Raw genomic sequence first — 14,607 nt, 5'->3', positions numbered from 1 at the left:
TCATAGTATATAACGAAAGAGATGCATCACGTTACAGATTAGCCACCACTATACCAGCGGTGTATGTGTGTATAAAATTAGGGCAAACAAAAGTTACGCTGCCGCATCCGCTGGTTCGAACCTGCGAGCAGCGCCCGGTGTCGCATTTTATAGTATGTAACGAAAGAGATGAATCAGGTAACAGTTTAGCCTCGGCTATACCAGCGGTGTATGTGTATATAAAATTAGGGCAAACAAAAGTTACGCTGCCGCATCCGCTGGTTCGAACCTGCGAGCCGCGCCGGTGTCGCATTTCATAGTATGTAACGAAAGAGATGCATCACGTTACAGATTAGCCACCACTATACCAGCGGTGTATGTGTGTATAAAATTAGGGCAAACAAAAGTTACGCTGCCGCATCCGCTGGTTCGAACCTGCGAGCAGCGCCCGGTGTCGCATTTCATAGTATGTAACGAAAGAGATGCATCACGTTACAGATTAGCCACCACTATACCAGCGGTGTATGTGTGTATAAAATTAGGGCAAACAAAAGTTACGCTGCCGCATCCGCTGGTTCGAACCTGCGAGCCGCGCCGGTGTCGCATTTCATAGTATGTAACGAAAGAGATGCATCACGTTACAGATTAGCCACCACTATACCAGCGGTGTATGTGTATATAAAATTAGGGCAAACAAAAGTTACGCTGCCGCATCCGCTGGTTCGAACCTGCGAGGCGCGCCCGGTGTCGCATTTCATAGTATATAACGAAAGAGATGCATCACGTTACAGATTAGCCACCACTATACCAGCGGTGTATGTGTATATAAAATTAGGGCAAACAAAAGTTACGCGTCCGCATCCGCTGGTTCGAACCTGCGAGGCGCGCCCGGTGTCGCATTTCATAGTATATAACGAAAGAGATGCATCACGTTACAGATTAGCCACCATTATACCAGCGGTGTATGTGTATATAAAATTAGGGCAAACAAAAGTTACGCTGCCGCATCCGCTGTTTCGAACCTGCGAGCCGCGCCCGGTGTCGCATTTCATATTATGTAACGAAAGAGATGCATAACGTTACAGTTTAGCCACCACTATACCAGCGGTGTATGTGTGTATAAAATTAGGGCAAACAAAAGTTACGCTGCCGCATCCGCTGGTTCGAACCTGCGAGGCGCGCCCGGTGTCGCATTTCATAGTATATAACGAAAGAGATGCATAACGTTACAGTTTAGCCACCACTATACCAGCGGTGTATGTGTGTATAAAATTAGGGCAAACAAAAGTTACGCTGCCGCATCCGCTGGTTCGAACCTGCGAGCCGCGCCCGGTTTCGCATTTCATATTATGTAACGAAAGAGATGAATCAGGTTACAGTTTAGCCACCACTATACCAGCGGTGTATGTGTGTATCAAATTAGGGCAAACAAAAATTACGCGTCCGCATCCGCTGGTTCGAACCTGCGAGGCGCGCCCGGTGTCGCATTTCATAGTATATAACGAAAGAGATGCATCACGTTACAGATTAGCCACCACTATACCAGCGGTGTATGTGTATATAAAATTAGGGCAAACAAAAGTTACGCTGCCGCATCCGCTGGTTCGAACCTGCGAGCCGCGCCGGTGTCGCATTTCATAGTATATAACGAAAGAGATGCATCACGTTACAGATTAGCCACCATTATACCAGCGGTGTATGTGTATATAAAATTAGGGCAAACAAAAGTTACGCTGCCGCATCCGCTGTTTCGAACCTGCGAGCCGCGCCCGGTGTCGCATTTCATAGTATATAACGAAAGAGATGCATCACGTTACAGATTAGCCACCATTATACCAGCGGTGTATGTGTATATAAAATTAGGGCAAACAAAAGTTACGCGTCCGCATCCGCTGGTTCGAACCTGCGAGGCGCGCCCGGTGTCGCATTTCATAGTATATAACGAAAGAGATGCATAACGTTACAGTTTAGCCACCACTATACCAGCGGTGTATGTGTGTATAAAATTAGGGCAAACAAAAGTTACGCTGCCGCATCCGCTGGTTCGAACCTGCGAGCCGCGCCCGGTTTCGCATTTCATATTATGTAACGAAAGAGATGAATCAGGTTACAGTTTAGCCACCACTATACCAGCGGTGTATGTGTGTATCAAATTAGGGCAAACAAAAATTACGCGTCCGCATCCGCTGGTTCGAACCTGCGAGGCGCGCCCGGTGTCGCATTTCATAGTATATAACGAAAGAGATGCATCACGTTACAGATTAGCCACCACTATACCAGCGGTGTATGTGTATATAAAATTAGGGCAAACAAAAGTTACGCTGCCGCATCCGCTGGTTCGAACCTGCGAGCCGCGCCGGTGTCGCATTTCATAGTATGTAACGAAAGAGATGCATCACGTTACAGATTAGCCACCACTATACCAGCGGTGTATGTGTGTATAAAATTAGGGCAAACAAAAGTTACGCTGCCGCATCCGCTGGTTCGAACCTGCGAGCAGCGCCCGGTGTCGCATTTTATAGTATGTAACGAAAGAGATGAATCAGGTAACAGTTTAGCCTCGGCTATACCAGCGGTGTATGTGTATATAAAATTAGGGCAAACAAAAGTTACGCTGCCGCATCCGCTGGTTCGAACCTGCGAGGCGCGCCCGGTGTCGCATTTCATAGTATATAACGAAAGAGATGCATCACGTTACAGATTAGCCACCACTATACCAGCGGTGTATGTGTGTATAAAATTAGGGCAAACAAAAGTTACGCTGCCGCATCCGCTGGTTCGAACCTGCGAGCAGCGCCCGGTGTCGCATTTTATAGTATGTAACGAAAGAGATGAATCAGGTAACAGTTTAGCCTCGGCTATACCAGCGGTGTATGTGTATATAAAATTAGGGCAAACAAAAGTTACGCTGCCGCATCCGCTGGTTCGAACCTGCGAGCCGCGCCGGTGTCGCATTTCATAGTATGTAACGAAAGAGATGCATCACGTTACAGATTAGCCACCACTATACCAGCGGTGTATGTGTGTATAAAATTAGGGCAAACAAAAGTTACGCTGCCGCATCCGCTGGTTCGAACCTGCGAGCAGCGCCCGGTGTCGCATTTCATAGTATGTAACGAAAGAGATGCATCACGTTACAGATTAGCCACCACTATACCAGCGGTGTATGTGTGTATAAAATTAGGGCAAACAAAAGTTACGCTGCCGCATCCGCTGGTTCGAACCTGCGAGCCGCGCCGGTGTCGCATTTCATAGTATGTAACGAAAGAGATGCATCACGTTACAGATTAGCCACCACTATACCAGCGGTGTATGTGTATATAAAATTAGGGCAAACAAAAGTTACGCTGCCGCATCCGCTGGTTCGAACCTGCGAGCAGCGCCCGGTGTCGCATTTTATAGTATGTAACGAAAGAGATGAATCAGGTAACAGTTTAGCCTCGGCTATACCAGCGGTGTATGTGTATATAAAATTAGGGCAAACAAAAGTTACGCTGCCGCATCCGCTGGTTCGAACCTGCGAGCCGCGCCGGTGTCGCATTTCATAGTATATAACGAAAGAGATGCATCACGTTACAGATTAGCCACCACTATACCAGCGGTGTATGTGTGTATAAAATTAGGGCAAACAAAAGTTACGCTGCCGCATCCGCTGGTTCGAACCTGCGAGCAGCGCCCGGTGTCGCATTTTATAGTATGTAACGAAAGAGATGAATCAGGTAACAGTTTAGCCTCGGCTATACCAGCGGTGTATGTGTATATAAAATTAGGGCAAACAAAAGTTACGCTGCCGCATCCGCTGGTTCGAACCTGCGAGGCGCGCCCGGTGTCGCATTTCATAGTATGTAACGAAAGAGATGCATCACGTTACAGATTAGCCACCACTATACCAGCGGTGTATGTGTGTATAAAATTAGGGCAAACAAAAGTTACGCTGCCGCATCCGCTGGTTCGAACCTGCGAGCCGCGCCGGTGTCGCATTTCATAGTATATAACGAAAGAGATGCATCACGTTACAGATTAGCCACCACTATACGAGCGGTGTATGTGTGTATAAAGTTAGGGCAAACAAAAGTTACGCTGCCGCATCCGCTGGTTCGAACCTGCGAGCCGCGCCCGGTGTCGCATTTTATAGTAAGTAACGAAAGAGATGAATCAGGTAACAGTTTAGCCTCGGCTATACCAGCGGTGTATGTGTGTATAAAATTAGGGCAAACAAAAGTTACGCTGCCGCATCCGCTGGTTCGAACCTGCGAGCCGCGCCCGGTGTCGCATTTTATAGTATGTAACGAAAGAGATGAATCAGGTAACAGTTTAGCCACCACTATACCAGCGGTGTATGTGTATATAAAATAAGGGCAAACAAAAGTTACGCTGCCGCATCCGCTGTTTCGAACCTGCGAGCCGCGCCCGGTGTCGCATTTTATAGTATGTAACGAAAGAGATGAATCAGGTTACAGTTTAGCCACCACTATACCAGCGGTGTATGTGTATATAAAATTAGGGCAAACAAAAGTTACGCTGCCGCATCCGCTGTTTCGAACCTGCGAGCCGCGCCCGGTGTCGCATTTTATAGTATGTAACGAAAGAGATGAATCAGGTAACAGTTTAGCCTCGGCTATACCAGCGGTGTATGTGTGTATAAAATTAGGGCAAACAAAAGTTACGCTGCCGCATCCGCTGGTTCGAACCTGCGAGCCGCGCCCGGTGTCGCATTTCATAGTATGTAACGAAAGAGATGAATCAGGTTACAGTTTAGCCACCACTATACCAGCGGTGTATGTGTGTATAAAATTAGGGCAAACAAAAGTTACGCGTCCGCATCCGCTGGTTCGAACCTGCGAGGCGCGCCCGGTGTCGCATTTCATAGTATATAACGAAAGAGATGCATCACGTTACAGATTAGCCACCACTATACCAGCGGTGTATGTGCATATAAAATTAGGGCAAACAAAAGTTACGCTGCCGCATCCGCTGATTCGAACCTGCGAGCCGCGCCCGGTGTCGCATTTCATAGTATGTAACGAAAGAGATGCATCACGTTACAGATTAGCCACCACTATACCAGCGGTGTATGTGTGTATAAAATTAGGGCAAACAAAAGTTACGCTGCCGCATCCGCTGGTTCGAACCTGCGAGCAGCGCCCGGTGTCGCATTTCATAGTATGTAACGAAAGAGATGAATCAGGTTACAGTTTAGCCTCGGCTATACCAGCGGTGTATGTGTGTATAAAATTAGGGCAAACAAAAGTTACGCGTCCGCATCCGCTGGTTCGAACCTGCGAGGCGCGCCCGGTGTCGCATTTCATAGTATATAACGAAAGAGATGCATCACGTTACAGATTAGCCACCACTATACCAGCGGTGTATGTGCATATAAAATTAGGGCAAACAAAAGTTACGCTGCCGCATCCGCTGGTTCGAACCTGCGAGCCGCGCCGGTGTCGCATTTCATAGTATGTAACGAAAGAGATGCATCACGTTACAGATTAGCCACCACTATACCAGCGGTGTATGTGTGTATAAAATTAGGGCAAACAAAAGTTACGCTGCCGCATCCGCTGGTTCGAACCTGCGAGCCGCGCCCGGTGTCGCATTTCATAGTATGTAACGAAAGAGATGAATCAGGTTACAGTTTAGCCACCACTATACCAGCGGTGTATGTGTATATAAAATTAGGGCAAACAAAAGTTACGCTGCCGCATCCGCTGTTTCGAACCTGCGAGCCGCGCCCGGTGTCGCATTTCATAGTATGTAACGAAAGAGATGAATCAGGTTACAGTTTAGCCACCACTATACCAGCGGTGTATGTGTGTATAAAATTAGGGCAAACAAAAGTTACGCGTCCGCATCCGCTGGTTCGAACCTGCGAGGCGCGCCCGGTGTCGCATTTCATAGTATATAACGAAAGAGATGCATCACGTTACAGATTAGCCACCACTATACCAGCGGTGTATGTGCATATAAAATTAGGGCAAACAAAAGTTACGCTGCCGCATCCGCTGGTTCGAACCTGCGAGCCGCGCCCGGTGTCGCATTTCATAGTATGTAACGAAAGAGATGCATCACGTTACAGATTAGCCACCACTATACCAGCGGTGTATGTGTGTATAAAATTAGGGCAAACAAAAGTTACGCTGCCGCATCCGCTGGTTCGAACCTGCGAGCAGCGCCCGGTGTCGCATTTTATAGTATGTAACGAAAGAGATGAATCAGGTAACAGTTTAGCCTCGGCTATACCAGCGGTGTATGTGTATATAAAATTAGGGCAAACAAAAGTTACGCTGCCGCATCCGCTGGTTCGAACCTGCGAGGCGCGCCCGGTGTCGCATTTCATAGTATGTAACGAAAGAGATGCATCACGTTACAGATTAGCCACCACTATACCAGCGGTGTATGTGTATATAAAATTAGGGCAAACAAAAGTTACGCTGCCGCATCCGCTGGTTCGAACCTGCGAGCCGCGCCGGTGTCGCATTTCATAGTATGTAACGAAAGAGATGCATCACGTTACAGATTAGCCACCACTATACCAGCGGTGTATGTGTGTATAAAATTAGGGCAAACAAAAGTTACGCTGCCGCATCCGCTGGTTCGAACCTGCGAGCCGCGCCCGGTGTCGCATTTTATAGTAAGTAACGAAAGAGATGAATCAGGTAACAGTTTAGCCTCGGCTATACCAGCGGTGTATGTGTGTATAAAATTAGGGCAAACAAAAGTTACGCTGCCGCATCCGCTGGTTCGAACCTGCGAGCCGCGCCCGGTGTCGCATTTCATAGTATGTAACGAAAGAGATGAATCAGGTAACAGTTTAGCCTCGGCTATACCAGCGGTGTATGTGTGTATAAAATTAGGGCAAACAAAAGTTACGCTGCCGCATCCGCTGGTTCGAACCTGCGAGCCGCGCCCGGTGTCGCATTTTATAGTATGTAACGAAAGAGATGAATCAGGTAACAGTTTAGCCACCACTATACCAGCGGTGTATGTGTATATAAAATTAGGGCAAACAAAAGTTACGCTGCCGCATCCGCTGGTTCGAACCTGCGAGCCGCGCCCGGTGTCGCATTTTATAGTAAGTAACGAAAGAGATGAATCAGGTAACAGTTTAGCCTCGGCTATACCAGCGGTGTATGTGTGTATAAAATTAGGGCAAACAAAAGTTACGCTGCCGCATCCGCTGGTTCGAACCTGCGAGCCGCGCCCGGTGTCGCATTTCATAGTATGTAACGAAAGAGATGAATCAGGTAACAGTTTAGCCTCGGCTATACCAGCGGTGTATGTGTGTATAAAATTAGGGCAAACAAAAGTTACGCTGCCGCATCCGCTGGTTCGAACCTGCGAGCCGCGCCCGGTGTCGCATTTCATAGTATGTAACGAAAGAGATGAATCAGGTAACAGTTTAGCCTCGGCTATACCAGCGGTGTATGTGTGTATAAAATTAGGGCAAACAAAAGTTACGCTGCCGCATCCGCTGGTTCGAACCTGCGAGCCGCGCCCGGTGTCGCATTTCATAGTATGTAACGAAAGAGATGAATCAGGTTACAGTTTAGCCACCACTATACCAGCGGTGTATGTGTATATAAAATTAGGGCAAACAAAAGTTACGCTGCCGCATCCGCTGGTTCGAACCTGCGAGCCGCGCCCGGTGTCGCATTTCATAGTATGTAACGAAAGAGATGCATCACGTTACAGATTAGCCACCACTATACCAGCGGTGTATGTGTGTATAAAATTAGGGCAAACAAAAGTTACGCTGCCGCATCCGCTGGTTCGAACCTGCGAGCAGCGCCCGGTGTCGCATTTTATAGTATGTAACGAAAGAGATGAATCAGGTTACAGTTTAGCCACCACTATACCAGCGGTGTATGTGTGTATAAAATTAGGGCAAACAAAAGTTACGCGTCCGCATCCGCTGGTTCGAACCTGCGAGGCGCGCCCGGTGTCGCATTTCATAGTATATAACGAAAGAGATGCATCACGTTACAGATTAGCCACCACTATACCAGCGGTGTATGTGCATATAAAATTAGGGCAAACAAAAGTTACGCTGCCGCATCCGCTGGTTCGAACCTGCGAGCCGCGCCCGGTGTCGCATTTCATAGTATGTAACGAAAGAGATGAATCAGGTTACAGTTTAGCCACCACTATACCAGCGGTGTATGTGTGTATAAAATTAGGGCAAACAAAAGTTACGCGTCCGCATCCGCTGGTTCGAACCTGCGAGGCGCGCCCGGTGTCGCATTTCATAGTATATAACGAAAGAGATGCATCACGTTACAGATTAGCCACCACTATACCAGCGGTGTATGTGCATATAAAATTAGGGCAAACAAAAGTTACGCTGCCGCATCCGCTGGTTCGAACCTGCGAGCCGCGCCCGGTGTCGCATTTCATAGTATGTAACGAAAGAGATGAATCAGGTTACAGTTTAGCCACCACTATACCAGCGGTGTATGTGTGTATAAAATTAGGGCAAACAAAAGTTACGCGTCCGCATCCGCTGGTTCGAACCTGCGAGGCGCGCCCGGTGTCGCATTTCATAGTATATAACGAAAGAGATGCATCACGTTACAGATTAGCCACCACTATACCAGCGGTGTATGTGCATATAAAATTAGGGCAAACAAAAGTTACGCTGCCGCATCCGCTGGTTCGAACCTGCGAGCCGCGCCCGGTGTCGCATTTCATAGTATGTAACGAAAGAGATGCATCACGTTACAGATTAGCCACCACTATACCAGCGGTGTATGTGTGTATAAAATTAGGGCAAACAAAAGTTACGCTGCCGCATCCGCTGGTTCGAACCTGCGAGCAGCGCCCGGTGTCGCATTTTATAGTATGTAACGAAAGAGATGAATCAGGTAACAGTTTAGCCTCGGCTATACCAACGGTGTATGTGTATATAAAATTAGGGCAAACAAAAGTTACGCTGCCGCATCCGCTGGTTCGAACCTGCGAGGCGCGCCCGGTGTCGCATTTCATAGTATGTAACGAAAGAGATGCATCACGTTACAGATTAGCCACCACTATACCAGCGGTGTATGTGTATATAAAATTAGGGCAAACAAAAGTTACGCTGCCGCATCCGCTGGTTCGAACCTGCGAGCCGCGCCGGTGTCGCATTTTATAGTATGTAACGAAAGAGATGAATCAGGTAACAGTTTAGCCTCGGCTATACCAGCGGTGTATATGTGTATAAAATTAGGGCAAACAAAAGTTACGCTGCCGCATCCGCTGGTTCGAACCTGCGAGCCGCGCCCGGTGTCGCATTTTATAGTATGTAACGAAAGAGATGAATCAGGTAACAGTTTAGCCTCGGCTATACCAGCGGTGTATGTGTGTATAAAATTAGGGCAAACAAAAGTTACGCTGCCGCATCCGCTGGTTCGAACCTGCGAGCCGCGCCCGGTGTCGCATTTTATAGTATGTAACGAAAGAGATGCATCACGTTACAGATTAGCCACCACTATACCAGCGGTGTATGTGTGTATAAAATTAGGGCAAACAAAAGTTACGCTGCCGCATCCGCTGGTTCGAACCTGCGAGCAGCGCCCGGTGTCGCATTTTATAGTATGTAACGAAAGAGATGAATCAGGTAACAGTTTAGCCTCGGCTATACCAGCGGTGTATGTGTGTATAAAATTAGGGCAAACAAAAGTTGCGCTGCCGCATCCGCTGGTTCGAACCTGCGAGCCGCGCCCGGTGTCGCATTTTATAGTAAGTAACGAAAGAGATGAATCAGGTAACAGTTTAGCCTCGGCTATACCAGCGGTGTATGTGTGTATAAAATTAGGGCAAACAAAAGTTACGCTGCCGCATCCGCTGGTTCGAACCTGCGAGCCGCGCCCGGTGTCGCATTTTATAGTATGTAACGAAAGAGATGCATCACGTTACAGATTAGCCACCACTATACCAGCGGTGTATGTGTGTATAAAATTAGGGCAAACAAAAGTTACGCTGCCGCATCCGCTGGTTCGAACCTGCGAGCCGCGCCCGGTGTCGCATTTTATAGTAAGTAACGAAAGAGATGAATCAGGTAACAGTTTAGCCTCGGCTATACCAGCGGTGTATGTGTGTATAAAATTAGGGCAAACAAAAGTTACGCTGCCGCATCCGCTGGTTCGAACCTGCGAGCCGCGCCCGGTGTCGCATTTTATAGTATGTAACGAAAGAGATGAATCAGGTAACAGTTTAGCCTCGGCTATACCAGCGGTGTATGTGTGTATAAAATTAGGGCAAACAAAAGTTACGCTGCCGCATCCGCTGGTTCGAACCTGCGAGCCGCGCCCGGTGTCGCACTTCATAGTATGTAACGAAAGAGATGAATCAGGTAACAGTTTAGCCTCGGCTATACCAGCGGTGTATGTGTGTATAAAATTAGGGCAAACAAAAGTTACGCTGCCGCATCCGCTGGTTCGAACCTGCGAGCCGCGCCCGGTGTCGCATTTCATAGTATGTAACGAAAGAGATGAATCAGGTTACAGTTTAGCCACCACTATACCAGCGGTGTATGTGTGTATAAAATTAGGGCAAACAAAAGTTACGCTGCCGCATCCGCTGGTTCGAACCTGCGAGCCGCGCCCGGTGTCGCATTTCATAGTATGTAACGAAAGAGATGAATCAGGTTACAGTTTAGCCACCACTATACCAGCGGTGTATGTGTGTATAAAATTAGGGCAAACAAAAGTTACGCGTCCGCATCCGCTGGTTCGAACCTGCGAGGCGCGCCCGGTGTCGCATTTCATAGTATGTAACGAAAGAGATGAATCAGGTTACAGTTTAGCCACCACTATACCAGCGGTGTATGTGTGTATAAAATTAGGGCAAACAAAAGTTACGCTGCCGCATCCGCTGGTTCGAACCTGCGAGCCGCGCCCGGTGTCGCATTTCATAGTATGTAACGAAAGAGATGAATCAGGTTACAGTTTAGCCACCACTATACCAGCGGTGTATGTGTATATAAAATTAGGGCAAACAAAAGTTACGCTGCCGCATCCGCTGGTTCGAACCTGCGAGCCGCGCCCGGTGTCGCATTTCATAGTATGTAACGAAAGAGATGAATCAGGTTACAGTTTAGCCACCACTATACCAGCGGTGTATGTGTGTATAAAATTAGGGCAAACAAAAGTTACGCTGCCGCATCCGCTGGTTCGAACCTGCGAGCCGCGCCCGGTGTCGCATTTCATAGTATGTAACGAAAGAGATGAATCAGGTTACAGTTCAGCCACCACTATACCAGCGGTGTATGTGTGTATAAAATTAGGGCAAACAAAAGTTACGCGTCCGCATCCGCTGGTTCGAACCTGCGAGGCGCGCCCGGTGTCGCATTTCATAGTATATAACGAAAGAGATGCATCACGTTACAGATTAGCCACCACTATACCAGCGGTGTATGTGCATATAAAATTAGGGCAAACAAAAGTTACGCTGCCGCATCCGCTGGTTCGAACCTGCGAGCCGCGCCCGGTGTCGCATTTCATAGTATGTAACGAAAGAGATGCATCACGTTACAGATTAGCCACCACTATACCAGCGGTGTATGTGTGTATAAAATTAGGGCAAACAAAAGTTACGCTGCCGCATCCGCTGGTTCGAACCTGCGAGCAGCGCCCGGTGTCGCATTTTATAGTATGTAACGAAAGAGATGAATCAGGTAACAGTTTAGCCTCGGCTATACCAGCGGTGTATGTGTGTATAAAATTAGGGCAAACAAAAGTTACGCTGCCGCATCCGCTGGTTCGAACCTGCGAGCCGCGCCCGGTGTCGCATTTTATAGTAAGTAACGAAAGAGATGAATCAGGTAACAGTTTAGCCTCGGCTATACCAGCGGTGTATGTGTGTATAAAATTAGGGCAAACAAAAGTTACGCTGCCGCATCCGCTGGTTCGAACCTGCGAGTCGCGCCCGGTGTCGCATTTTATAGTATGTAACGAAAGAGATGAATCAGGTTACAGTTTAGCCACCACTATACCAGCGGTGTATGTGTGTATAAAATTAGGGCAAATAGAAGTTACGCTGCCGCATCCGCTGGTTCGAACCTGCGAGCAGCGCCCGGTGTCGCATTTTATAGTATGTAACGAAAGAGATGAATCCGGTAACGGTTTAGCCTCGGCCATACCAGCGGTGTATGTGTGTATAAAATTAGGGCAAATAGAAGTTACGCTGCCGCATCCGCTGGTTCGAACCTGCGAGCCGCGCCCGGTGTCGCATTTCATAGTATGTAACGAAAGAGATGAATCAGGTTACAGTTTAGCCACCACTATACCAGCGGTGTATGTGTATATAAAATTAGGGCAAACAAAAGTTATGCTGCCGCATCCGCTGGTTCGAACCTGCGAGCAGCGCCCGGTGTCGCATTTTATAGTATGTAACGAAAGAGATGAATCAGGTAACAGTTTAGCCTCGGCTATAGCAGCGGTGTATGTGTGTATAAAATTAGGGCAAATAGAAGTTACGCTGCCGCATCCGCTGGTTCGAACCTGCGAGCCGCGCCCGGTGTCGCATTTTATAGTATGTAACGAAAGAGATGAATCAGGTTACAGTTTAGCCACCACTATACCAGCGCTGTATGTGTATATAAAATTAGGGCAAACAAAAGTTACGCTGCCGCATCCGCTGGTTCGAACCTGCGAGCCGCGCCCGGTGTCGCATTTCATAGTATGTAACGAAAGAGATGAATCAGGTTACAGTTTAGCCACCACTATACCAGCGGTGTATGTGTGTATAAAATTAGGGCAAACAAAAGTTACGCTGCCGCATCCGCTGGTTCGAACCTGCGAGCCGCGCCCGGTGTCGCATTTTATAGTATGTAACGAAAGAGATGCATCACGTTACAGATTAGCCACCACTATACCAGAGGTGTATGTGTATATAAAATTAGGGCAAACAAAAGATACGCTGCCGCATCCGCTGGTTCGAACCTGCGAGCAGCGCCCGGTGTCGCATTTTATAGTATGTAACGAAAGAGATGAATCAGGTAACAGTTTAGCCTCGGCTATACCAGCGGTGTATGTGTGTATAAAATTAGGGCAAACAAAAGTTACGCTGCCGCATCCGCTGGTTCGAACCTGCGAGCCGCGCCCGGTGTCGCATTTTATAGTATGTAACGAAAGAGATGCATAACGTTACAGTTTAGCCACGAATGTACCAGCGGTGTATGTGTGTATAAAATTATGGCAAACAAAAGTTACGCTGCCGCATCCGCTGGTTCGAACCTGCGAGCCGAGCACGGTGTCGCATTTTATAGTATGTAACGAAAGAGATGAATCAGGTTATAGTTTAGCCACCACTATACCAGCGGTGTATGTGTATATAAAATTAGGGCAAACAAAAGTTACGCTGCCGCATCCGCTGGTTCGAACCTGCGAGTCGCGCCCGGTGTCGCATTTTATAGCATATAACGAAAGAGATGAATCAGGTTACAGTTTAGCCACGGCTATACCAGCGGTGTATGTGTGTATAAAATTAGGGCAAACAAAAGTTACGCGTCCGCATCCGCTGTTTCGAACCTGCGAGCCGCGCTCGGTGTCGCATTTTATAGTATGTAACGAAAGAGATGAATCAGGTTACAGTTTAGCCACCGCTATACCAGCGGTGTATGTGTGTATAAAATTAGGGCAAACAAAAGTTACGCTGCCGCATCCGCTGGTTCGAACCTGCGAGCCGCGCCCGGTGTCGCATTTTATAGTATGTAACGAAAGAGATGCATAACGTTACAGTTTAGCCACGAATGTACCAGCGGTGTATGTGTGTATAAAATTATGGCAAACAAAAGTTACGCTGCCGCATCCGCTGGTTCGAACCTGCGAGCCGAGCACGGTGTCGCATTTTATAGTATGTAACGAAAGAGATGAATCAGGTTACAGTTTAGCCACCACTATACCAGCGGTGTATGTGTATATAAAATTAGGGCAAACAAAAGTTACGCTGCCGCATCCGCTGGTTCGAACCTGCGAGTCGCGCCCGGTGTCGCATTTTATAGCATATAACGAAAGAGATGAATCAGGTTACAGTTTAGCCACGGCTATACCAGCGGTGTATGTGTGTATAAAATTAGGGCAAACAAAAGTTACGCGTCCGCATCCGCTGGTTCGAACCTGCGAGGCGCGCCCGGTGTCGCATTTTATAGTATGTAACGAAAGAGATGAATCAGGTAACAGTTTAGCCTCGGCTATACCAGCGGTGTATGTGTGTATAAAATTAGGGCAAACAAAAGTTACGCTGCCGCATCCGCTGGTTCGAACCTGCGAGCCGCGCCAGCTGTCGCATTTTATAGTATGTAACGAAAGAGATGAATCAGGTAACCGTTTAGCCACGGCTATACCAGCGGTGTATGTGTGTATAAAATTAGGGCAAACAAAAGTTACGCTGCCGCATCCGCTGTTTCGAACCTGCGAGCCGCGCTCGGTGTCGCATTTTATAGTATGTAACGAAAGAGATGAATCAGGTTACAGTTTAGCCACCACTATACCAGCGGTGTATGTGTGTATAAAATTAGGGCAAACAAAAGTTACGCTGCCGCATCCGCTGGTTCGAACCTGCGAGCCGCGCCCGGTGTCGCATTTTATAGTATGTAACGAAAGAGATGCATAACGTTACAGTTTAGCCACGAATGTACCAGCGGTGTAT

This window comes from Dermacentor variabilis, unplaced genomic scaffold (genome assembly GCF_050947875.1).
Source record: "Dermacentor variabilis isolate Ectoservices unplaced genomic scaffold, ASM5094787v1 scaffold_12, whole genome shotgun sequence".
Lineage (NCBI taxonomy): Eukaryota > Metazoa > Arthropoda > Arachnida > Ixodida > Ixodidae > Dermacentor > Dermacentor variabilis.
The sequence above is the reverse complement of the archived record's forward strand: the minus strand, read 5'-3'. Positions refer to the sequence as shown.